At 44.3% G+C, this 27214-nt stretch overlaps 2 long non-coding RNA genes across 2 annotated transcripts; one reads left to right on the plus strand and one right to left on the minus strand.

Moving 5' to 3' along the window:
- Positions 1–1374: 1374 nt before the first annotated feature.
- Positions 1375–3715, plus strand: LOC123383320. Its single transcript, XR_006592908.1, has 2 exons — positions 1375–2195; positions 3424–3715. It is a non-coding gene; the product is annotated as an uncharacterized LOC123383320 (long non-coding RNA).
- On the minus strand, positions 2119–27155 carry LOC111559531. Its single transcript, XR_002740569.2, has 3 exons — positions 27019–27155; positions 17329–17397; positions 2119–3519 (listed from the first exon to the last, which is right to left on the minus strand). It is a non-coding gene; the product is annotated as an uncharacterized LOC111559531 (long non-coding RNA).
- Positions 27156–27214: the final 59 nt, after the last annotated feature.

Raw genomic sequence — 27214 nt, forward strand, 5'->3', positions numbered from 1 at the left:
TTTGCATCACCTCATTTGCTTGTTTGTGACCCCGCTAAACAGCGAATGCTGTGAGGGCCAGGTAACATACCTTTCAGCTCTTGAGGCCTCAGCCTCTGGCAGCGCCCTTGGTATACCACTGGTGCTCAACCTGTGTGTCTTCTATGCGTGAGTCAACGTGTGGAGGAAGCAGGCAAGTGTCTGTCAGAATCCCGCATCATCACACCGAGAAGGCAGAGCCTTGGGCAAAATCCATATGCATAGACATATCCCCACCCCAGCTCTGGACTGGAAGAGAGACCATCTGATGGCCCACGTCCTGCCTGAGGGCCAGCTCCTGCGAGGGCTTGCGATGATGCGTGACCCTTGCCGGATACACCTTGTCCGGAGCTCCAAGATGCCCCGGTGTACCCACAGCTCTCCTCCACTCTGCCTTGTGGTGACAAGGTGGTCGAGGCGGGCAGCCTGAGCCCAGGCAGCGATTTCTCCCATCCTGAACTTTTCTCTTTCCAGTTCCATCTCTGGCCCTAGGCTCTTCTTGAGTCCATCCCTCTGGGTGTTTTGGTTTGTTTGGGCATCCAATTCAAAAACACTTGTTCCATATTATGTGCATGGTATTGTCTAGTTGCCATGGTGAAGTCTGCACTGGCAGCCGCATCCGGGAGGACAATACGTCTCCATTGGAGCATGACTTAGAAGGAACTGGGGCCGCGCTGAGTTCCACAGCCAGGGTCTTTGCTCACAACCTCTACACTGGCACGGAGTGTTGATCCACCAAGGGGCAATGCCTTGGTGTCTTGAACACCCAGGCATTATCTTATTTTTACCCTTTTACTGCCATTACTACACAAAGGCAAACACACCCGGGACTTGTAAGAGAAAAGGCAGCATCTCACTCCCCCAGATAGACGTATAACCTTTCCATTTCTGTTGAAGCTACCTTCTGCATACATTCCTGAAATTACAGAAGCTTGGGGTTTGAAACGACTTTAGAGGTTACCGAGTATATAACCCCTTCCATGCTCAAATTTTCTTCTCTGAGAAGCCATGAGTCAGCATATGCCTGAATACCTTCAGCTAAAGAAAACACGGTGCTTTACAAGGCAGCCCATTTCAAGGTTAGAGAGCTGTGACCTTAGGAACTTTTTCCCCTTTATGAACTGAAATTGGTCTTTCTTGACATTTTACCCATTAGCTCAGTTCTTTTGAGCCACCATAACAAATTAGTACAAACCTAGAAGTTTAAAACAATATTTATTTATTTATTTATTTATTTATTTATTTATTTATTTTAAGAGGGGGTGGGGAGGAGAAAGGGCAGAGAGAAAGGGAGAGAGAGAATCCCAAGCAGGCTCTGTGCTGTGGGCTCAGTCTCACGAACCGTGAGATCACGCCCTGAGCCAAAGTCGAGAGTCGGACATTTGACTGATGGAGCCACCCAGGTGCCCCCAACAATCCATATTTATTATCTCACATTTTTTGTGAGTTAGGAATCTAGTCATGGCTTAGCTGGGTTCTCTGCGGTAGGGCGTCTCATGAGCGTCTCATGAGGCTGCAATCAAGGTGGTAGCTCTGATCAGCGTCTCATCTGAAAGCTTGACTGGGGAAGGATCCACTTCCAAGGACACATGGTTGTTGCCAGGCTTCATTTCCTTGCTGGCTGTTGCCCAGAGGCTGCCCTCAGTTCCTTGCCATGTGGGCTTCTCATTAGGGCAGCTGACAACAGAGCAGCTGGCCTCATCAAAGCTAGCCAGGAAGAGAGCCTGTGAGCAAGGCCCAAGTTAGGTTCTCATGTCATCTAATCATAGAAATGACATTACCCTCTACATTAAGGTATTCTATTGGCTACAAGCCAGCTGCTCAAGGGGAGGGGATCACATAGGCCATGAATACCAAGATAGAAGTTCTAGGAGCCCCAGTATCTCATGGGGAAAGAGTTTTAGGGTCAGCGCACTGAACTCCAACTAACCACCCTATTCATGTTTTGGAGCAGGCATTCCAGAGATCTTTGAGTATGGTGCATTTTAATATGAAATTTATAAATTGGAAAAATTAAGATTTCCTCTCCTTCATCCTCTCCCCCAACAACCTAGTAAAGAGTTTACTCCTGTGCCATCTATAAACGGGTTTTTTTTTTCCTTCCTTTCCAGAGGATTGAACAAATAGAACAGCTTTTCATGAAAATAGACTATGAATCAGTGGGCAGAACTGAATGGGTAAGTTGGGTTATGCTTTATAGTCAAATTGAAGATTAGTAAGGAAAACACAAAAACTGTTGGTGCCGAGTATGATATGTCCCTCAGTGCCTTCATCTACTTGAAACTGATCTGAGAGGATATACTTGTTCACAATTTTCAAATTTCATAAGGTCAGGTTAAACTCGGAATAGTTTAACTGGGGATTTCAGTAGCTAAAGCAAGTTTCAAGAAGAGTGTCCTAAAACCGGAGAATAAAGGATACATTTGTCACCTTACCCCAAAGCAAAAGTGAAACATCTGAGCAAGAAATTCTGTGACGTAATTGGATCAGTTAATACATGTCAAGTGTTTAGAACAGGGACAGTCACAAAGTAAATTGTCAACAAATATCATCATCATCATTATTATTAATGTTACCTAATTTTGATTGTATAAGAATAAGGAGCTGAGACACCTGCTTTAAACATTCTCTGCCTTTGTGTCTGTCAGTGCCCTTCTATTGTTCCAGGATGAATTAAGTTCTAAAATGACTTCTCTATTCAGACCTGGGGCCAATTCTCCAACCAAATCAATACAAGTGTTTACATTGCCATCTGATTTGAATAGGAAATCAGGATTCCAGAGAAGAGAAAGCTCTAGAGCAGTGGGGCTTTGGGGGCAGTGGAGAGAAAAGAGATGTTCCCAGGCCCTACAGGTCCCCCCACCCTGTGCCTATGACCACAGTTCTTTCCCCTAGGTATACCGCTGAAATTCTAAATGAGGCATATATCCTGGTGGGTGGGAACTGGGCAGTGGGATCAGTAAGGACTCGAGTCTCTGGCCAGCCACTTACTAGTTGTTTGATCTTGGGCAAGCTATGTAGCTTTTCAAAGCTTGGGTTTCCAAATGTGTAAATGGGAAGAACAGTGGTACCTATCTCATACAGTTATCATGAGAATTGTGAGGAAGATCCAGTTTGCGTGGAACATTGCATACTTTCAATCACCACCATCACCATCTTCTTTAGAGAGACGGAGAAAGAGACTGGAGGTGGGGAAGGGAGCCCAAGCTGGGTGACAGGCCTCCAGCCCCAGCTGAATGGGCACACCCAATTATTACTCTTGAGTTTTTGGCATACAAATGAACCAGTTTCTACAAATAATTAGGTCGTGTCCAAGAAAGGAATTATCCATACCCTGATGGTAGAGAGAACTTTTGAAAGGAAGAAGCGTAGTAGATGTTTAATGAACCTCCTTTTACCCTCCAGGATGGCTTCTGCACATATCTGCAGCTCGAGTATTCAGAGCAAGCGGATGCTTTGGCCCGACAGAAAGAGGTTTCCTTCCATCTGCCTGCTGTGCTGCTGAAGTTGAAAAGAAGAAAGAGAGTTTCTGTATGTGATTTTCATTTGATAAGGATGCTGAGTGCTCCAGTTTGATTTTATTTGCTATTTTAAACTGCTCTTCAAGTGGCATGATTGCAGAAATTGTGTCCTTGAATGTAATATATTCACGTTGTCTTTTGCTAGTCTATAGAATGCAAATAAAATATGATCTCTATATGTAGTACAAGATAATGCTTCATTTTGCTTCTAAAATCAGATGGAGTAATGAATTACACATGATTCCATCATGGAATTTGTCGTATGTCTTAATGAATGACAAATGGAAAAGAATTTTCCTTCTTTTTTTTTTTTTCCCTGTTAAATGATTATTTCAGTTTAGGTAGCTAGCTATCCTAGGGTTTGTCTTCAGAGAACTTATTGAATCACAGAATCAGAAATTCAGAAGGCAAAAAGCATCTGGGAAGTAGACTTAGGATAGGAATAAAAATGCCTGACCTATTTCAGAATATATGCTCTCTTTAAAGTCTTTATTATTATTGTTATCTCATTCAACAAATAGTTGAGTCTCCGACATAGCCTAGGCTCTCTGCTGGGTGCTGGGGGTATAGAAACTCACCTTTGCCCTCTGGAAACTTATCATCTACACTAGAAGTTCCTTGCAATCTTAAACCCGTTAGGCTGTGAAATAAGCCCGCCCTAGAGAGAGGGAATAAAGGTGGCTCTTTGAATCTATGTAGTAAGTTCTTTCTACTTGAAGGAGAACATCAAATTTTTAAAAACTATCATTTTTTTAAAAGTTTTATTTATTTTTGAGACAGAGAGAGACAGAGCATGAGCAGGGGAGGGGCAGAAAGAGAGGGAGACACAGAATCCAAAGCAGGCTCCAGGCACCGAGCTGTCAGCACAGAGCCCGACGCGGGGCTCGAACTCATGGACTGTGAGATCATGACCTGAGCTGAAGTCGGACGTTTAACCAACTGAGCCACCCAGGTGCCCCTAAAAAACTTTAATTTTAAGCACACCTACAGTCTTATGAAATTGTCCTATTTAAAAAGGCGTATTTTTGTTTAATTCCCACTCTTCCGCACATTAGGACAAGTCCATCAGCCGGAAGCCCAGGTGAGTGACAGATGTCATCAGCATGCCACAGTACAACAAACTGATCATAGCGACTGGGTGAGTGTCTGCAGCTCTTCAGTTGGAAGGAAACAGTCGTGGTATGACATCCATTTCCATGTGTGTTTACACAGCCACGTACACATTTGTGGTATTTGAAAGTCCTGAAGCCCTTTTTAAAAAATGCTGGCACTCATAATATCAATCAAAGCTACTTTGCAAAGTTATGGCCTTGGTTGGCCCATTGCAATGATGTCATTGCCTCAAACACGGGCAAGAGGCCCTCTTTTGGAATACTTCCAGAGTGAAAGTATGGGCCAGATGGGGACGACATCAGTCTTGTGACCTTTTAGCACATCTTATTTCAGATTCAACATAATATTCCTATTTTATTATCCACCAAAATTCAGTCCAAAGTGCTCTGGACAGATTCAAAAAAGTCAAATCCCCAGTAAAAAATGATGCTCGTTGCTGAAGAGCCTCAGAAAAATGGGTCTGGGGCTGGGAAGGAAGATCCCGAAGGTTTTGCTCATGGCAATGAAAGGAAAATGAATGGGCACCACCCTGGGCTGCTTGGTTAACCTCAGTCATGGCCTGGGCGAAGGGGGTGTGGCCTGGTGGGAAGGAAATTGGGAGAACTCCAAATCAACGGGGAAGCAAAAGCAAGTTCAACAGGAGGGTTAGGGGTACAGGGTCGGGGATGGGAAATGTGATCCGGGGCGGACAGACCGTGGCCTCTGGCTCTGGGGGCAAGACTAAGGGAAGGGGTGGAGCTTGAAAGGAATTCCCACAGCCCCGCCTACTGGGACTCCCCCTGACTCCCCGCAAGCTGGGGGTTCTCTCTTCTCCACCTGATCTCCTCCAGAGGCCCCTGGTTTCCTAGGCTTCAACCATTTTAATGAACAAACAGTTAATCCAACCTCAGATCATCGAGGCTACTAAATACAATTAAATGTAATAATTAAAATATATTTGTTAATATATTAAAATGTATTCATATAATTAATATTAACTGCTAAAAAACAATAAACCTGGGTGTATACTTTCATCCGTCCCAGTTTGATTTTATTTTATTTTTATTTTATTTTTTTTTTCAACGTTTACTTATTTTTGGGACAGAGAGAGACAGAGCATGAACGGGGGAGGGGCAGAGAGAGAGGGAGACACAGAATCGGAAACAGGCTCCAGGCTCTGAGCCATCAGCCCAGAGCCCGACGCGGGGCTCAAACTCACGGACCGTGAGATCGTGACCTGGCTGGAGTCAGACGCTTAACCGACTGCGCCACCCAGGCGCCCCTGTCCCAGTTTGATTTTAAAAGCCATGCTTGATAATGTAATTATCATGTGTTTTGCACACGTAGCAGTTCAGAGGTTGCAGTCACCTACTAGAGATTCTGAGCTGACAATTCAGAAGATGAGGCAAGGCTTATGACAGCAGGAAGCCACTTGAGCTGCAGGGCAGGTGAAAAGGAGGTGGAAAAAAGGACATTTCACGCTGAGGGAAAGACAAGGCTTTGGAATTTAGAGAGTGACCCCTGTTTGTTCCATGCCAACAGGTCAAAGCAGTAAGTTGTTTTTCTAACACCCACAGTCAGCTCCAAAGTAGACAGGCTAACAGAGGAAGGAAGGGGTCAAGGGTGCAGGCTGGAAAGGTGGGAAATTAGGGGAGCACCGAGTTAACCCCTTAGTCTACAGAAAGAGGCTTGGCCCTCCACTTTGCAGATCTTTATAATATGCAGTAAATAACAGCCCACATTTTGAGCCCTTAGGAAATCCCAAGTCCTGGACTAATCACTTTCACACACGTCTTCCCATTTAACTCTCCGGAAAGACAGGAACTGGTAGGATCCACATTTTTACAGGTAAGGGGCCGAGTGGTGAGCTGGGATGTAATGCCCCAACTACTGGCCTGTGCCAGGCTCCTGATGGTCAAGGACAGGCCAGGCCGGTTTCGAAGCAGGCAGAAGACATGCCCCCAAACGGTAGGATAGCAGAGGGAGGCCTCAGGTTCAGCTAGAGGGGTTGCTTGGTGTGACAGGTGTTTTACTGATCAGGGGTCTCTGTTTTGTGGAATCCATGGAATATAAAATATGTTTTACAAAAGTGAAGTGAGGAGTGTAAGTTTACTCCAGCTGTGCTTGATCTTTGAACAGAAACCGTGAAACCCAGCTCTATGAACTCTCCAACCTGGAGCCTTACTGTCACATCGGCGGCCTGGAAGCTGTCCCTCTGAGACTGGACTACTGGTAAGAGCAGCTCCAGAGCCAAGCAGGCCTCAAGGGGGCGCTCTCACCTGGTCAGCAGGGCCTTCCCTCCTCTCCCCTTGGGCAGTTATGTTCAGTTGTGTTCAATCAGTATTGAATCAGTAAATGTCAGATTCAGTTTCAGTAAATGTCAGGGTTGCCATGCAGCCTGTGGTGACCACATCACACATCACAGTACTGCCCAGGAAGGAGGACCCTTCTTGCATCTAATAAGGAAAGGGAAGTCTAGAGATGTGAAATGATTCTTAGAGGCATGCAATTATGAATTAATCTGTGTCTTCAATGTGACTGGATTAACTTTCCTGAAACTCGACTCGGACCACGTTAGTCTGCTTTTTAATGGTTGCCAATTCTCTCTCCAAAAATATCCACACCTTTAAGAGATATCCAAAAATATCCAAACCCCCCTTTGCCTTTCCAGCCTTCAGCCCCCCTGAAGCCTCAGGCCTCCCAACCACCAACATAGCTAAATAGAGACCTCTCAAGTGGGTCAGGCATCGTCACCACCACGCTGCTCCCAATGCTTCCTTCTTCCCCAACCACCCATCCCATCATGTTTCTTGAGCACCTACTGCGCATACTCATTGTTGGATGTAGGACCTGTGCGTGAATGAGACGAGATTCCCAGTGTCGCAGAGTGGGTGGTTCCTACTGAAATCCTACCATTCTTCATGGTCCTAACCTTCGTGGATTCCCCTGATTCTCCTCTGTACCCAAAAACCAATGTCCCCTGGAAGCTTCCCCATCCTTCGGATGCGGTGGTCCCGCATGTTGCTGGGGCACAGGTCCCAAGTAACTCTCAAGTGGCACCAGTGCCTTCGTCTCTGCTGTGTGCTCTCTGACCCCTGCCCAGTGACTGGCAGGCACGTAGCAGGTTCCCAAGAAATGTTTGTTGAGTGACCAAGTCAGAAAACTCTTATTTAAGTGGATGAAAGGAGGCTCCAGTTTTATTTTGCCTTTCGCTTCCCCCTCTTTCTTTTTCTTCTTATGAGATAGAAGCCTTTTAGATGTTCAATGATTTCAATAAAATATGTCTTTCAGTTCTCTTCTACCAGTCATTTTGTATTTTGAGAAATAGGGAGAAAAGTTGATGGATTAAAAAACATGTTTTTAATGTTTTATTTATTCTTGAGAGAGAGAGAGAGAGAGAGAGAGAGACAGAGCACAAGCAGGGGAGGGGCAGAGGGAGAGAGGGACACAGAATCTGAAGCAGGCTCCAGGCTCTGAGCTGTCAGCACAGAGCGTGACGCGGGGCTTGAACTCACAAGCCATGAGATCATGACCTGAGCTGAAGTCGGACGCTTTACCGACTGAGCTACCCAGGCACCCCTAAAATGTTGATGGATTTAGAAGAAGTGGTTGGAAAGCAAACTTGTGGCCAAGTGGGTTCTCATAGAACAAAGCAAGGGAGAGAAAACCAGACCTGCCGGGCCTCCCTCTTGTGTAAGGCAGAGCCATCCCCCGGAAGGCCACGGAGCCCCAGCTGTTGGACTGCCCTTCTTCATCCCTATCAGAAGCCCCATTCCTGTGCCAAAGGTGGCCTCCGCCCGTAGTTCATGATGAGGGCTTGGAGACTTTCCCTGCACTAAGGGGCCCACATGACCATGGCACCTCATTGAGTTGTGTGTAGTGATTCATTGCCTTTTACCCAAGGCATCACACAGTTTCCTTGAAAATGAAAGACTGAGTTGTCACTGCTTTCAAGGAAGGACACTTTGATGAGCAAAGAAAGATGACATCTTGAGGGAACTCATTCGTCCAGGCAAAGAGAGTGCAGCTCAGCAGGCTATGCTTGTCTCTTGCTCCCCTGGTCCCCTAAGAAGACATCAATGTCCATCAGCCCAGCTCAGGAAGCTGGGCTTCTCCTGGGATGGACTGGGGACCCTGGAGAAGGCAGGACAGGGTGATGGATCCAGAAGTCAGCCCTTTTAGTTATCTCTGGGGACCTGGCCAAGTCATGTGTTCAGTCTTGAGGTGGGGTGGCTCATGTGCAAAACAGAGATGGTAGTTGTGTCTCCGGGCAGTGTGGTGAAGTCAGAAGGGCACACTGCAGATAAAGGCCTTAGCACAGTGCCCAACAGAGCACCTACTCCCTTCTTCTTCTCACCCGATGTGCTGTGAGCCATGAGAACAATGCTTGATGGCCCCCAGGGCTTCTGTCCCCCTAGAGCTCTTCAGACTCCTCTCATTACACTCTGCACTCTCTCTCAACTCTCAGGCTAGCCTCTCTGGCCTCATTCAGCTCCTCAGCCTTGCTCAATACTTTCGCCCTTCAGGGCCTTTGCACATGCTGTTCCCTTTGCCTGAAAGACCTCCACTCCCACCTTTCCCTTCAGATCTGAATTTAAATCTCATCTCCTCTGACCATCCTTTCCTAATGGCCTTACCAAACTATGTCCCCACTGACCTTGTTCATTTTCTTTATTGCACAGATTATGGGCTATGAGTATAGATGGTGAATTCTTTGTCTACTGTCACTAGATTGGGAGAGCAGGACCACATCTGTCTTGTCTCCCCTGGAAGCCCATACCTATTGCAGGGTATGATACATGATAGCTGTTCAGTATTTTTTAAAAAAATTGAATAAGCAATCAAAACTTTAGTCTCTTAAATCACATCGCTAAGATTCATGTTAGGTTGTCTAAACTCTTCATGCCTTAGTTTCCATGTCTATAAAATTGGTAAATAAAAGTAGTATCCACTTCATTGGGTTTTTGGGAAGATTTCATGAGACAGGACTTGTCAAGTACATGTCTGGCACACAGAAAGGGCTCTTTAAATTCTGGTTTCCATCATTATCATGATTAGATGAACTCTTGAGAAGAGAAGGCTAAATGGAGAGCACCCTAAATTAATAAAGACTCTAGTCATGAGGACCTTGTTATGCCTCATCACTCCTGGGGCTTGGAAGTGTGTGTGTGTGTATGTGTGTGTGGGGGGGGGAAGGGGGTCCTTTGCTATGGACTAGGGATTCAGGAGCTGAACACACAGGACACCTAGCCTCAAGAGGAGTATAGTCCAATGGATCTGAATATGTTAGTTGGCTTGGGCTGCCATAACAAAATATCAGAGTCAGCAGCTTTGACAACAGAAACTAATTTCCTCACAGTTCTGGATGGAAAATCCAAGATCAAGGTGTGAGCTCGTTCTGTTTCTTGTGAGGGCTCTCCTCCTGACTTGCAGATGGCTACCTTCTCACTGTGTCCTCACATGGCTTTCCCGTGGTGTAGATACATGGGAAAGAGAGAGATGTGTGGTTAAGGGCACTAATCCTATCATGAGAGTCCTACCTTCATGAGTTCATCTAACCCTAATTTCCTCCCTAAGGCCCCATCCCCAAATACCATCACATTGGGAATTAGGGCTTCACCATATGAATTCTGGAAACACAAATATGCAGTTCACAACAGGGAATATTGACTGACATGGGTGTGCACTCTAATCATGGCATCTGTCTCCTGCTGAGAGGATGGAGTCAGTGGTATTGGCCACACACAAGTCGCATCAATGAATGGGGCTGTCTGTCGATGATGTCATTCTCTGACAGCCCCTCCTCTGTTGCAGGGCTGTCCCAGGGGACTAGGAGTGAGGTTCCAGATACTTCTCTGCTCCTGTGAGGTGAAGACTAGTTTGTTTTTTTATTTCCTTTCATTCTCCCTCTGGTGTTTAGCTTTCAGACACACCCAACAAAAAGCCAATTTGAAACAGCACTTATAACCCATTATAACCCCCGCAGACCGGGCATGGGGGTGTGTTGGATGGAGAGGACCCTATGTCACCCTAAAACCTCACTTAAGAGTTGCTGGCTTGATTCCTTACTGATTCCTTGCTAAGCAACGAGCACATAAACTTTGTATTTTATCTCCATTTCATCTCACCACCCCCTCACACCCAGACCTAATCACTTAGAGCAATATTAGAACCAACATGGTATTTATCATAATATCCTGGGAGAGTAGGGTTCTGGTAAGTACAATGAGAGCTAGTTACAGGGACTGAATGCTCCAGGGAGCATTAATCATGGTGTCTGAGTGCATTTGTGGGAGCACATTGTACACTAATTGCCATGTATGGAGCTCACTCTATCATTACCTTTAATATACAATTTCGCATACAATACAACTTCTATTTTGTTGCTTTCACACCACTGTAGACACACTCTAAGGTATGCTTCAGCCTTAAAAAGTTTAGATATAAAAGTAAAGCAGAAAGCCAAGAGAAATATGTTTGATGAATGATAAATGTATGAGCCTAACAGGACCTTTGAATCATAAAAGACATTCAATGACTATTTTTTGACGAAGCAAATAAATACAGAAAAAAATCAGTATTTTTTAATCCCAGCTTGATCTACTGCTGATCTGTCTGCTAACCTAGGACAAGACACTGCCCTCCTTACACATAAAAGAAACCAACAACAACAGAAGAAGAAGAAGGGGGAAAAACCCACTTTACTAAGGGATGTAACATCAACTTACCTCAGAAGATTTCTTGGAAGAAAAACTTAAGTTTTTAGAGCCTTTTATTAGAACAACATGTCAGTAAAAGACCAAGTAGAGATTGACTTCACTTCCAAAATTAGAGACATTCCGCTCAGTATATGTAAAAAAAAGATATTTGTATTTTGAATACTACTCATAAAATGAGCCCTGAAATGTAGAATAAAAAAACACTATTTTTTCATGTTTGCACCCCAGTGAGGGAGGTAGACAAGCCAACCAATCTGTCTTTACAACATGAGAGTTAAGTGCTGGACAGAGACCTGTGTGAGGTGTGAAGGCAGGGGTCCCACCTGTTTGACTGGAAGCCAACAGTAAAGTCTTTGCGGGGGAGTGACCTTTGAACTGGAGGACAAATAGGTCATGGTCGGCCCAGGGACAGAAAGGACATTCCAATCCGTGGCAACAGTATGAGTATAGGTGGGGAGAGGGAGGAGTGAGAGATATTGAAGTTTTTGCAGAAACCAATGTACTTTGGAATGAAAACATCTTTTAAGGAAAGAGGGAAAGAAAACATCAGGAAAGACAAGAGATTTGCTAATGGAGGGTCATCTCTGCCCTGCTAAGCACTTTGTCTTGCATCATCAGTTCTGTGTGGATTTTATCTTAATAAATATTTCATAGCCTCCTTGTGTTCAGTCTTAGAAAAGGAAATAGAACATTATATTGTATACTACAGCCAGCAATGTATTTTCATTTGTGTAGGTCCAACATGGTCAAATAACGGCAATTTCTTCTAATTCAACTTGTTCTATAAAATACACATGAAGCAGGGTGCTTGGGTGGCTCAGTTGGCTGAGTGTCCAACTTAGGCCCAGGTCATGACCTCACGGTTCATGAGTTCCAGTTACATGTTGGGCTCACTCATGTCAGCTCACAGAGCCCACTTGGGATCCTCTGCCCCACCCCCTCTCTGCCCCTCCCCCAGCTCATGCTCTCTTTCTCAAAAATGATTAAGTATTTTTAAATAAATGAATAAATAAATAAATAAATAAATAAATAAATGAAATACACATGAAGCTCACAAAACAGAATTTTGGTAGATTATAGATTTGGCTGCAAGAAATATATTACCTCAAATATATTTCTGACTTTTTATTTAATGACAACATTGTTTGATATAGAAATACTCTTTGGGGATAAGCCTTTTTAGAAGGCTTGGGTTATATTTTATTTTATTTTATTTTATTTTATTTTATTTTATTTTATTTTATTTTATTGTTATAAGAACACTTAACATGAAATCTACCCTCTTAACAAATTTTTTAAGGTGATTATAGGTGCAATGTTACGCAGCAAGATCTCTAGGGCTCTATTCATCTTGCTTAAGTGAAACGCTATAGCCATTGACTAGTAACTCCCCATTTCCCCCTCTCCCCAACTCCTGGCAACCACCATTCCTTTCTCTGATTCTGTGAATTTGACTACTTTAGATGCCTCATATAAGTGGGATCATGCAGTGTCTCTCTGTGCCTAGCTGATTTATCTTAGCATAAAGCTTTTCTTGCCTTTCATTTTGGTATCACATCCATGAAATCTTTGCTAAGATCAAGGTCATGAAGATTTTCTTCTATGTTTTCTTCTAGGAGATTTATAGTTTCAGGCCTTATGTAAGTCTTTAATCTATTTTGGGTGGATTTATGTATGATGTAAAATAGGGGTTCAGTTTAATTCTTTTGCATGTGGATATCCAGTTTTACCAACACCAATGAATGGATTACCTTTCCCCTATTGTATAGTCTTGATATTCTGTTTTTGTTTGCTTGTTTTGAGAGAGAGAGAGAGAGAGAGAGAGAGAGAGAGAGAACACAAGTGAGTGAGGAGCAGAGAGAGAGAGAATCCCACGAGGGGCAAAGAGAGGGAGATAGGGAAAGAGAGAGAGACAGAGAGAAACAGAGAGAGAGAGAGAGAGAGAGAGAGAGAGAAGTGAGGCTCACCTGAAGTGGTGCCCATGTTTGTTTTGTTTTGTTTCTTGAAGTAGGGCTCATGCTCACCCAAAGTGGGGCTTGAGATCACCCGATGCGGGACTTGAACTCATGGACCGTGAGATCATGACCTGAGCCAAAGTCAGATGCTTAACTGACTGAGCCACCCAGGTGCCCTCTTTTGAAGATCAGTTGACCATATATGTGTGGACTCATTTCTGGGCTCTCTATTCTGTTCCATTGGTCTTCATGCCGTCTGAAGACATCCCTCTTCATGCCAGTACCATACTGTTTTGATTATTACAGCTTTGTGATATAGTTTAAAATTAAGAAGAGTGATGTCTCCAGCTTTGTTCTTCTTTATTGAGATTTATTTGGTAATTTGTGATTCCATATGAAGTTTTAAATTGTTTTTTCTATTTCTGTAAAATTGACATTGGGATTTTGATAGGGATTACATTGAATCTGTAGATGGCTTTGGGTGTTAAGCCTTCTTTTTTTTTTAATTTTTTTTTAAATTTTTTTTTTTAACGTTTATTCATTTTTGGGACAGAGAGAGACAGAGCATGAACGGGGGAGGGGCAGAGAGAGAGGGAGACACAGAATCTGAAACAGGCTCCAGGCTCTGAGCTGTCAGCACAGAGCCCGACGTGGGGCTCGAACTCACGGACCACGAGATCGTGACCTGAGCTGAAGTCGGACTCTTTCAACGTTTATTTATTTTTGGGACAGAGAGAGACAGAGCATGAACGGGGGAGGGGCAGAGAGAGAGGGAGACACAGAATCGGAAACAGGCTCCAGGCTCTGAGCCATCAGCCCAGAGCCCGACGCGGGGCTCGAACTCACGGACCTCGAGATCGTGACCTGGCTGAAGTCGGACGCTCAACTGACTGCGCCACCCAGGCGCCCCTGAAGTCGGACTCTTAACCAACTGAGCCACCCAGGCGCCCCAGGTGTTAAGCCTTCTAATCCATGCACACAGATATCTTTCCATTTGTTTGTGTCTTGTTCAGTTTCTTTCATCAATGCATTATAGTTTTCAGTATGTAAATCTTTCACCTCCTTATTTAATCTTATTCCTAAGTATTTTATTCTTTTTGGTGTTATTTTTAAATGAGATTGTTTTCCTAATTTCCTTTTCAGATAGTTCATTTTTAGTGTATAGAAACACAGCTGATTTCTGCACATTGATTTTGTATCCTGCAACTTTACTGAATTTGCTTATTATTTCTGACTTTCTTCTTTAATGGAGTTTATAGGGCTTACTATATGTAAGATCATAATGTCTGCAAACAGGAACAATTTTAATTCTTCTTCTCTGATTTGGATGTCTTTTCTTTCTTTCTTTCTTTCTTTCTTTCTTTCTTTCTTTCTTTCCTTATTTTTATTGCCTAATTGCTCTGGGCAGGACTTCCATTACTGTGTTGAATAGAAGTGGCAAAAGCAGGCACCCTTGCCTTGTTGCTGATCTTAGAGGAAAACTATTGAGTTTTTCATTGTGAGTATGATGTGTTAGCATCGGGTTCTTCAAATATGACCTTTGTCACATTGAAGTACTTTCTATTTCTAGTTTGTTCAGAGTTCGTAACACGAAAGGATGTTGAATTTTGTCAAATGCCTCTTCTGCATGTATTGAGACAATCGTGTAATTTTTATCCTTTATTCTGTTAATGTGGCATATCACATTAATTGATTTCTGTATATTACACCATCACTCCATCCCAGGGATGAATCTCACTTGGTCATGGTGGATGATCCTTTCACTGTGCTGTTGGATTTGGTTTGCTAGTATTTTGTTGAGGATTTTTGTGTCTACATTCATCAGGGATAGTACCCTGTAATTTTCCTTTTCTGGTAGTATCTGGCTGCCTGTGATATCAGTGTAATGCTGGCCCTGTAGAAAGAGTGGTAAATCTTCTTTCTTTCTTTCTTTTTTGTTTGTTTGGTGTTTGGGGTTTGGTAGTATTCACCTTTGAACCTTTGAAGTTATCTGGTCCTGGACTTTTCTTTATGGGAGGTTTTTAATTACTGATTCAACCTCCATACTAGTTATAAGTCTGATGTTCTATTCATCCATGATTTTAGTCCTGGTAGGTTTTGTGTTTGTAGGAATTTGTTCATTTTTTTTTCTAGGTTATCCAGGTTTTTTGGCATGTATTTGTTCATCATGGTCTTTTATGATCCTTTTCATTTCTAGTTCATCGATTGTCATGTCCCTTCTTTCATTTCTAATGTTATTTATTTGAGTGCTTTCTCTTTTTTCTTGGTTAATCTAGCTAAAGGCTTGTAAATTTTGTTAATATTTTTGAAACACTAGCTCTTGGTGTTGTTTGGTTTGGTTTATTTCTATTCTAATACGTCTCATTTCCTTCCTTCTGCTAACTTTGCACTTTGTTCGTCCTTCTTTTTTTTAGCTGCTTAAAGTATCAGGTTAAGTTGGCGATTTGAGATCTTTCTTTTTTTAATGTACATATTTGTCAGTATGAACATCCCTTTTAGGACTGCTTTCACTGCATCCTATAAGTTTTGGTATGTTGTGTTTTCATTTTCATTTGTCTTGAGGTATTTTCTAATTTTATTTTCTAATTTTTTTTGTTTTTTTTACCAAATGGGTTTTCAAGAATGTGTTGCTTATTTTCCAAATATTTGCGTATTTCCCAATTTTCCTTCTGCTATTGATTTCTACGTTCATTCTACTGTGTTCAGAAAAAAAATATTTTGTATGATTTCAATCTTCGTAAGTTGTTAAGACTTGTTCTGTGACATAACATGTGATCTATCCTGGAGAAAGATCTGTGTGTGCTTAAGAATATGTATTTTGAGGGGCGCCTGGGTGGCGCAGTTGGTTAAGCGTCCGACTTCAGCCAGGTCACCATCTCGCGGTCCGTGAGTTCGAGCCCCGCGTCAGGCTCTGGGCTGATGGCTCAGAGCCTGGAGCCTGTTTCCGATTCTGTGTCTCCCTCTCTCTCTGCCCCTCCCCCGTTCATGCTCTGTCTCTCTCTGTCCCAAAAATAAATAAAAAACGTTGAAAAAAAAATTAAAAAAAAAAAGAATATGTATTTTGCTGCTCTTGTGTTAGATGTTCTGTATATGTCTGTTGGGCCCATTTAGTCTGCAGTGTAATTCAAGTCCTATGTGTCTTTATTGATCTTCTGTTTGAATATTCTATCCATTATTGAAAGGAAAGTATTGACTTTTTTACTATACTTGTATTTTTATCTATTTCTCCCTTCAATTCTGTCAATATTTGTTTTATACATTTAGGTGCTTTAATGTTGGGGACCTATAAACTTATAATTGCAAATATCTTCCTAGTGGATTGACCCTTTTATCATTATATAATATCTTTCTTTGTCTCTTGTGACAGTTTTTGACCTACTGGATACTTTTTTAATACAAGTATGGCCATCCCTGTTCTCGTTTGTTGGCCATTTGCACAAATATCTTTTTCTATTCCTTCATGTAAGCCCATGTGTGTCCTTAAATCTACAGTGAGTTGCTAGTAGACAGCATATCATTTTTTTATTCATTGATGGGGGAGCTTAATCCACTAAAATTTAAAGTAATTATTGATAGGAGGGATTTACTATTGCCATTTGATTGTTTTGTTAGTCTTGTCTGTCTTTTCTTCTCTTGCTGTCTTCCTTTGTGTTTTGTTGCTTTTTTGGTATTGATACCCCTTGATTCTTTTCTATTTTTCTTTTGTGTAACTTCAATAGGTAATTTTTATGTGTGGTTACCATGGGGCTTACATAAAATATCTTCTAATGATAACAGTTACTTTTTAGCAGATAACAACTCAAGTTCAATTACACACAAAAACTCTATACTTTAACATAGTCCCACAAACACACGTTATGTTATTGTTGTCACAGTTTATTTTTATTCATGTTGTTTAACTTAATGCAGTTTAGTTATAGTTATTTAGAATACTTTTGTCCTTTACTTTTATGATAGAATGAAAAGTGATGTACTCACCACTATTATGGTAACTCAGCATTCTGCATTTGTCTACATATTTACCTTTATCAACAAATTTCCATTTCCGGGATCTGGATGTACATTCACTTCTCCAGATTTTAGCCATTGTTCCTTAAAAAACAAACAAAAAATTTTTAATGTTTATTTATTTATTTATTTTTGAAAGAGAAAGAGACAGAGAGTGAGCAGGGGAGGGGCAGAGAGAGAGGGACACACAGATCCAGAGCAGGCTCCAGGCTTTGAGCTGTCAGCACAGAACTCCAACTCATGAACCATGAGGTCATGATGGAGCCAAAGTCAGACACTTAGCCAACTGAGCCAACCAGTCGCTCCAGCCATTAATTCTTTAAGTGAACTTTCTTCCTTTGTCTCTCTTCTCTTTCTGGAAAGCCTATAATTTGTATATTGGCCCACTTGATGGCATCTCATGAGTCCCTTAAGTTTTCTTCATTCTTTTTCATTTTTGCTCCTCTGACTGAATTATTTCCAATGACCTGTCTTTGACTTTCCTGATCTTTTCTTCGGCCTGAGCTAGTCTGTTTTTGAACACCACTAGTAAATTTTTCAGGTCAGTTTGGTTCTCTTCAGCTCCATGATTTCTCCTAGGTATTTAAAAAAAAAATATCTTCTGTCTCTTTTTTGAGATTCGCACATTGGTCTCTTGACCTTGATGAGCATCTTTATGACAGTTATTTTGAATTCCCTATCAGGTAAATCATATAATTCCACTTTATTAGGGTTGGTTTCCGGACATGTATCTTGTTCCTTTGTTTGGAACATATTTGACTGATTCTTTATTTTCCTTGGACTTTTGGGTTGGTGTCTGCTCGTTAGACAAAGCAGGCATCTTTTCCAGCCTTTACAGACTGCCTTCACAGGAGAAGATCCCCATTAATCAGCTTAGCCAGGGATTCTGAGTTTTTCATTCTGTAGAGGGAAGCTGAGAGTCGAAAAGTTGGGATGCTGGACACACAAACCAACCCTTTCCTCCCCTGGATGAAGCTGGGAACAAGGGGGACCAGCTCTTCCTGGTCATATGGTGTTGAGCCACAGGCAGAGATTTCTTGTGAGATGTTTTAAGCCTCCCTACCGGCCTCAGTGAGCGTGCTTTCATACTCGTCCAGGGTGCCAGAGGCTTTCAGTTAGTTTCTGGATTTCTCACAAAGCAAATCTGTCTGTGGGTTGTTGCTGAACTAGGGTGTCTGTTGGGGGGAAGGAGGGCCCAGGGCTTCGTACGCCACCATTTTGTTGACATCGCTTCAGTGCATATTTATTTTACTATTTATTTATTTATTTATTTATGTTTATTTTTGAGAGAGAGAGAGAGAAAGAGAGAGAGACAGAGTGCGAGTGGGGGAGAGGAAGAGAGAGAGGGAGACACAGAATGTGAACCAGCCTCCAGGCTCTGAGCTTTCAGCACAGAGCCGGACGTGGGGCTTGAACTCACGAACCGAGCGATCACGACCTGAGCCGAAGTTGGACACTTAACCGACTGAACCACCCAGGGGCCTCACAATGCGTATTTTAAATAGATGTTGAAGGAGACTCACTCTGGTAGAGAAATGAGGGATGGATTAGACTGGGTTCAGAGAGACTGATAGAGTATTGCAGAAATTCAGGTGCCTCGAGTTCATCGTCTGTAAAATGGGTTTCTTCTGAGGATTCAATCAATGAATAAATATAGAGCCCTTGAACTGGTGACTGGCATATAATAAGTACTCAATAAGTAGTCGGAATTATTATTATCATCCATATGACAAATGCCGAAGGTAACCAACAGATGAGATGGAGAAGAAAACGACTCGAGTTTTGCAGAAGGCCACGTAAACTGGGCTTGTTACTGGTTGGAGGTGCGGGCCCGAGGGCCCCTGAGCAGAGGCCACTCCAAGTCTAGGTAGCTGATGGAGCCTTTCGCCACCACTTGGGGACTAACACAGGCATTTGGTTTTGCTCAGTTTGGGGGAGATAATCATTAAGGTCCCTTCCATTCTTTCCTCCTCACCCCCTCTCCAACGTCACATCTGTCGCCATAAAGGACAAGAACCAGGATGAAGGAGAGGCACGGAGGAAAGGATCTCAAAAGCGCCGCCTGCTTGACCTCTGAGCCCACTTGGGAATCTCAGATCCGCTGCCTTTGCCCGTCGGGTTTTCCCCTAAGTCCTTTCCTGACGGACTGAAGACCTCAGCTCCAAAGAGCAAACATTTGTTAAGCCTGTCGTATGCAGCGGTCCTTACAGAAGTCAAATGATGAGTAAGGAATGAAGATTAAAGGAATGGAAGGAGAGAGAGGTGAGTACAGCTGAAGAAAAACACGACCGCCACACCAGCGGAGCTCACTCTCAATTCATGACTCTGAAGCTCAAGTGGTCCCTTGAGACCCCAGGCAGGCATCTACAAGCCCCAGGCACACTCATTCCAACCTTGTTCCAAGCCTATAATTTCATTCTTTCTCCTTCCTCCTCAAATCCCCATCAATCCCTCCCTTATCCTCACCTTCGCTCGTGACCTGTTTCTTACCTTACAGTGAAAATTTAAGCAGTAGTGTCTGTAGGCCAGATGCTATTCTGGGTTCAGGGAACCCGTCAGTGTACAAAATAAGTAAGATTTTCTGCCCTTAAAAGATGTTTCCATTCGAGTGGCGGTGGGGGGGGGGGACGATTGACAATAAAAAATAAATACTGTAAATAAGCAAGTGATACAGTATTGTTAGAAGGGGATAAGTGCTATGGACAAAGAAAAGGTAACACCCAGGATATATGTGTGTGTATCGATGGGAATGGAGGGGGCCGTCAGTTGCAGCATCAGGTAAGGTGGTCAAAAGCGGCTTCAGTGAGAAGGGGACCTTCAAACTGAGACCCAGAGGAAGCGAGGGAGTGAGCCAAGGAAGCCAGGGGGATACCTGGGAGACAGCAGCCCAGACCTTGGAAGAGGGAAGCAAAGGTCTGGAGTGAGATGTGCCCCCTTGCTCTGCATATTCAAGGACTCACAGCATCCTGTCCCTGGTCCTCTGCTACGTGCCCATGAGACCATCGCTGCCAGGCTTCCCGTGACTATTTCTCACTGGTCTCCATGCAATGACCTCCTAAGAGGCAGATCTTTTCCCTCTTTGGAGTCTTCACTGCATCCAACTCTGTGATGTATGCCATTTCTCCTCCCTTGGCTTCTGCTATAGTGCTCTGTCTCTGGTTCGCCTACCCTCACTGTTCCTCCCTCTCCTTCTTCCTCCTCACCACCGCCCCCCGCCCATGCTGAGAGCCCCTCAAGGGCTACCCTCGGCCTTCTCCTTATACCACATTCCCTCATTAAGTATTGTCTTTTCTTCAGTGGGTTCGGCCATGATTTAAAATCTACTTCTCGACACCTGCTCTCTAAATGCTACATTCATTTCCTTGTGGATGAGCTACGGGCCTTTCGAACTTGAAGCGGCAACATTACAACTGCGCTGCCTTCAAATTCTGCAGTGTTTTCCTGTCTTGATTTCAGCCTTTGTCATTCAAATTGAGAACCTCGGAGCTCCCTGTGGTTGCTTTTTCTCTTCCTCACCTTCCACTTCCAGTCGCGGACCGGTTCTTGTCCCTTCTCTCCTCTCATTTCCGCAGTCACTGCCCCGAGTGAGTCCTCACAGTTTCTCACATGTTCTAGTTAATTGGCCCACTGCCTGCAGTCTCTCCTGTTTGCATGTTGGCCCACGAGCTCTGGGCGGATTTGATTGGGCTCTGCTCTGCTCGGTCTTGAACAAATCTCAAGGGTCAAGGCCTTTTGGGACACGGACACTTGCCATGTGATCTGAACTCGCTCCAGCTTCCTCGAGGTATGAACGTGATGAACATCACTATCGCTTTCTGGTTTTCATCCAAGATGGCTCTCGCAAGACATGGTTCATCCCATAACAGCAGTCTCCACGATGCTCCGGGTGAAACTTCTCACAGAAGTGACAGAATCCCAGCTACCCTTCAACGCCTTAACACACTCCGTTTGCTTCAGGTCAAGTACGTGCTAAATAAAAATGACCTGCCTGCTCCCCTTAGCTGGGTTATGAAGTGGGAACGCTGCGGATCTAATCACTCCATTTCTGGAAGGCTGATGTCTAGAGAAGAAACTAACATCATAACTAGAGACCTACTTTGCCACCTAAAGGAAGGCACTGCTTGGCCCCTTGTGGACAGCTGTCATCGGTTCCAGTCTCCCGGAACACCTTTCATAACTGGGAGTGGGTGATTCTCACCATTTTAAAGCGTCTAGGATTGGCGTCTAGGCTTTATGTATTCCAGACAGAAAAATGTATGGAGTTGGTAAGATCATTAGGATTTAGAATACCAAGACTTGTCAGACACGGACTCACTTATCATACATAATACTTGGCAATTTAGGAAGTTCAAAGAAACAAAACCTGGAGCCAATCCAAACGCTGCGGGGTACTTCTAATTTCCTGGCTCCCCTGTTCTTTCCAGGGGCATATGCTGAGTTTCCCCAGCTCTGGGGCCCCGTCCTAAGCACTGTCTGAAAACTGCAGGTTATTAGACGTGACAAAAATGCTCTCGTGAATCTTTCAGCCGAAGCCCGTTGGCTACCACTCTTCTCTGCTACCCCTAACTCCCAAAGGAGAGGTTTCTTTTACGGAGACTAAAATACACCCACCGATTAGCCAGAGAAATTTCTGAAGCAGGAAGGAAATTATCAGTCTTAAATTGGACCTCTCTGCATCTTAAAAAGAAACCAAAGATAGCCTCTTTGAAAAACTCAATCCTTCTAGATTGTTATCACCCGTGGCTGCTGCTGTTACTGCCACAATGAAATGCTTCAGATGCCTTGAATTCCAGGAAATCTGGTCTCTTGCCAGAGCTGCGGAGTGAGATGATTAATTTCTGGGCTCTGATACTCAGGATGGATGTGTTTCTGGGATTTTTTTTTTTTTTTTTTTGGCAGAAATGCCGCTGGAGTCTAGCTCTCTTAGAGAAGTCAGCGATTTGATTCCTCGAGGCAGGCCCCGGGGCTCCTTCCAGAGTGAGCCACAGCAGACCAGAGATCTCCAGGCAACTCTTTCCTTTTTTTTTTTTTTTTTTTTTCCAACGGTCTTGTTGTAAGAACAATAGGCCAATATTCAGGGGCAAAGATTTGTGAAGGAGAAGCCAGGGACGCACCCACAGTATGTTTCCTTTATTTTAATGTACTTGGGATAACTAGCAAGTGTGAATCTCAGTCCGTAACTTTGGGTGTGTGCCTCAGGGCCTTTGCATTCTCCATTATCTCCTCCAGGGGCATCCTTCCCTCCTGAAATCTGTGTGGCTCAGGCCAGTGTCACCCACTAGGAGAGGCCTCTCTGAATCACCCTACGTGCAAATGCACTCTCCACATCACCCCACCCCCAGACCCAGAATCCCTTATTGTCCTTACCCTGCTTTATTTATCTTTATGGCAATTATCATTACCTGCCATAGGCTGTATTTATTTATTATCTGTCTCCTTATCAGAATGCGAGCATCTTAATGGCAAGAACTTTATCTATTATATCTCACTGGCCTAGAACAGGGCTGAGAATGTGGCGTATATTTAATATATATTTATATTTGAAGAATGAAGGAATGAGTGGGTTCAGGGGAGTACCTAGACTATCACAGACACTGTGCTTGACATCATCATGCATTCAACTGGAAGACAAATCCCAGAGTGGGCGAGGTGGCCTCTGAGTTTGGCTGAGGCTCAGAAAGCAGAGAGGCCACACGTCATGGGAAACCTGGGACTGAGAAAAGAAGTCCTGTGGCCTCCAGGACAGGCTGTGGTATTGGCCGAGGCTGGTCACGGCATGGGGCTTGGAGGCCAAGCAGCCAAAGGTGAACGAGGGCCACCGAGGAATCAGGGTGGTATGCAGGCCAGACCTAGTGCACCCGGCTAGTGCTGGACTGTCCTCCAGTCCATACTCGTGACGATGAGCGGACCACAGAGAACTTTATAAAGGGTGCTTTCTAAGTAAGTACTTCCAAAGACATATGCCAGGCCCTGTTCGGGTGCTGGGGATAGGGGAGTGAAAGAGACAGGTGAAAGCTATGTTCTCAAGGAACTTCCACTCTAGTGGAAGAGGTAGCAATATGCAAAATCAGTGGGTAGTCTGTTAGCGAATAAGGACTGAAGAGATGAAGTGTAGCACAGAAGGGGCTGGAAGGGCAGAGCTCACCAGGCGCCAGTGGAGGAAGGACTTGAAGGGAGAACAGCCATGAGCCACGAAGTTTCCAGGCCAGGCCGGCGGCTGTGTGGTGGCACATGCCTGGAAGTATATGAGGGCATTAACCACAAAGATCGGTGTAGCTCATTATGGGCCCAACGCTGTTCGGGCCAGAACCCTCGCCCTGGCGGAGCCTGGCTTTGAGACAATAAACAGCCAATATCTGATTACGTAGGACACACCCAAGTGGTAAGTGCTGTGAAGAAAAAAAGATCAGATAAGGGCACCAGAAATTCAGGGTGGTCACGTGCCTGCACGTTGGGCGGAGTCGGGATCATCAGCCTGAAGAGATGGGGGTAAAGCCCTGACGCTGATAAGCGTGTTTGCCGCAGGCACACAAGCAGGTGGCCGGGCCTGAGTCTGGGGCACTCAAACCTGGGGTGACCACTGTCAAGTGCAGCTGCTGGAAACATGAGGACCCCGAATTTCCACCGGAGGTCACTGCACTTTTGTGTGAGGTGGGATGAAAGCCTGATGGGAATGCCTTCACATGGGAACTGGAAGAGAAACTGAGGCAGCAGTATGAACCCCTGTCTCAAGTAACTCTTCTGTAAAGGGAAGGAAAAAACTGGGGTGATAGTTGGAGGCGCCGGGGGATCAAGACAATTTTTTTTTATAATTTCCCCCACCGAGAGAAATAAGAACATGTCCGTGTGCTGATGGGAATGATCCAGAACATGGATAAAGCAGGAGAGAAAGAGGGGAAATGCTGAGTGACAGCCTTGGGTGGGCAAGAAAGGATGGGGTCCAGGGCACACGTGACGGGCTGACTTCAGGGAGGAGCCGGAATTCATCAGCGGGACCCAAGAGAAGGCCGAGGGGGTGGGTCGGGGTGCAGGTGAACGTGTGCGTATGTGACGGGATCCGGTAGAGGCCTCTTGTAAGGGGTTCCATTTTCTCAGTGACTTAGAAAGCAAGATCGTGATCTGAGAATGGGAATTGGGAGGAGGTGTCGGAGCTTTTCAGACAAAGGAGGAAGTAGGGAAACGGTCCTGGAGAGTGGGAGATGAAGGATGGCTGCCAGGAAGCTCTGAGAACTTATTTGTGGTTTGTGGTCATGAAGCTGAAGCCAGCCCACTCAGCACAGTTGTGTGGTTTGTCTCCAGCCACATTCTCATGCACGGGGTGGGTGGGAAGTCAAACTGAATCAGGGGTGGGCTTGTGCCAAAAAAGAATAAAAGAGAAAGTCGAGGGCACCCACGTGAGGAAGCGGTTGTGGCTGACCACGGAATCGAAGCCACACATGACGGAAAACGAGGCACGAAAGGGCCCGTGGACAGTGGACGGTGAAGATGTGTTAGGATCAACGGACCGGAAGTCCTGGAGTTAGCCTGTGTGAACAGGCTGAAAAGACTGGAGGTAGCATGTTTGATGCGGTGATTCTGGAGGGTCGCAGTTATTACGAATGCCCAAATCAAGGAAGGGTATGACCGTGCCAGTGAGTGGCTGCAGCACAGTAGAAAACAGAGCCGTTGTAAGGAAATGGGAAATCAGCAGACTGGATGGATGATTTATGATCGATATTATCTCCCAAGGATTATGGAAAGAGCAGTGTTGGGGAGGATGACAAAACGGAAGGAGGCTAAATTCTACCCTTTAAATCTTCTGTGAGGTAGAGAGAAATGTTCTTTCGGTCCAAACAGGTCTTTTTGAGAGCCTAGCAGAGAGCCTCAGATCTTCGTCTTCTTGAGGGATATGTATGACCTTCTTTCTTTCTTTTTTTTTTTTATAATTTACTTAACTCGCCAACTGTTTCTAGTATTTTCAGTGTTGTATGTGAGCTGATTGCTAGGAAAAGGTACGTCAAGCCTCTGCAGGTGAATATGGCTGCATAACAGGAATCCCTTGGCCAAGGAGAACTTGACTCCTTACTATCTTTGTCACTTCTTCTCTGAGTCGAAAATTGGTACATAATTGAATATTTGCAGAAATAACCTTAACAAGAAGTGTGAAGATAGAGAGATAACCTTTCTAAAAACGTGAAAGCAAGCCCAAATAAATGGGAAGTGACTATGTTCCTGGATGGGAAAATTCAATATTGTGAAGATGTCACCTCTCTCCAAATTAAATGTCAAATTCAATGGAATGCCAATCAAAATCTCTATGAGATTGTTTTGGAGCTCAAGAGGTTGATTCTGAATTTCATCTGGAAGAGTAAACATGGGAAAATGGCCAAGAAATGTTGAAAAAGGACAATGGGGAGGGACTTGAGCCATCTGATATTAAAGGATGCTATTAAGTTACAGTAAATGAAAGAGATAAGATACTGTTGTAAAGAGACAAATAGATTGATAATAGACCTAGGTTTATATGGAAAGTAGTATTTGATAAACCAAGCATTTCGAACGAGTGGGAGAACAATGTAACAAATAACTCTTGGCTATATATTTAGGGGGAAAAAATTAAGTCTTCGGATCACGGTATACATAAAAATAAATGCCAGATAAAGATCTAAATATTTTTGAGGGGGGTAGTAGAGGAAAATATAAGTGACCATCTTAATAATCGGGGTGAAAAAAGTCTTTTGCAAAAGCAGGACTCAAGAGATAGCAGTGGAGAAGAGATGCAAAACGGATCTGACTTCAAAGCTCGAAGACCATTTCTTTTACTAAAAACTTCCAGGAGAGACAAAAATGCCCTCATTGGTGTTGTTGTGTATTAATAACCACATTATCTAAAAGAGGATTTGGGAACGCTCCTAGCAATGAGTATAGAATAGAAGAGAATACACATGCGTATATGTGAATGGGGTTAAGACAAAAAACACATATAGAAAGCTCAAGTCAGTGAAGAAAATATCCTCCACAATATCCCCAAAGAATACATTTCTTTTTAAACTTCCCAGAAGCCAGAAAAAAAGAGGGAAACAACATCCATCGGCAGCTTCATAGTATCTGTCAGATAACAATTAAGGTGTTTACGAGACGCGCAGATTTCTGGTACTGACGCAGAGAGAAAGGTCTCTAGTAGGTCCCTTCCTGCCTTTGGAAATACAAGAACAGTAAATAAACCCGATATAAACTGATGAACTGTTCGCCAGATTTAACGTGACCACACCATGTCAAACAAGCCCTGCAGTGGGGACGTTGGTGGTTCCCAGATACGGGTGGGCGCCCACCTCTTGCGGCCACAGGGCCGCGTCACTGGTTTGGACAAGAAATCCAACCGCACCACGCATTTTGTGATGTTTGCCAACAAAACTGAAGATTCGAGGGGTCACGGGGAAAGGTCCCGCCCTCCGTCCTCACCACCTCCTCCTACTCGGCCTCTTCATCCCTCCTCCCTGCCGCGCGCCCGCTCCTCCTGCCGTAAGCCCCCTGTGCTCAAGCCTTCCTCCACCGGGCAGTCACTTCCCTCTGCTAGTCCTGGCACCTGCCAGCGCTCGCCCAAATCCTTGGAGCCAGCCATCTACGCAAAGCGGGACTTGTCACAATTCCCGTAAGAGTCTGGCCTCTCTTTACGCACTCGGACTGGGGAGCCAGTCGTCCCCCCACACTCCCTCCAACTCTCACCTGACAGGAGGGATCCCTCCCATCCGAGAGGTCCCTGCCACTCCTTCCAGGCTGGCCGACATGGTTTAGAGTCAGCATCACCGAGGAGCACCTCCTCACAGCCCTCGCTCAGCTCCGCCACCGGCTTTATAAATAAGTTTCTTATTTTAATTATGAAGCTGCATGGTGGAAGCAGGCGATTACACGAAGAGAATCT

The sequence above is a fragment of the Felis catus genome, chromosome A1 (assembly GCF_018350175.1).
Source record: "Felis catus isolate Fca126 chromosome A1, F.catus_Fca126_mat1.0, whole genome shotgun sequence".
Taxonomy (NCBI): Eukaryota; Metazoa; Chordata; class Mammalia; order Carnivora; family Felidae; genus Felis; species Felis catus.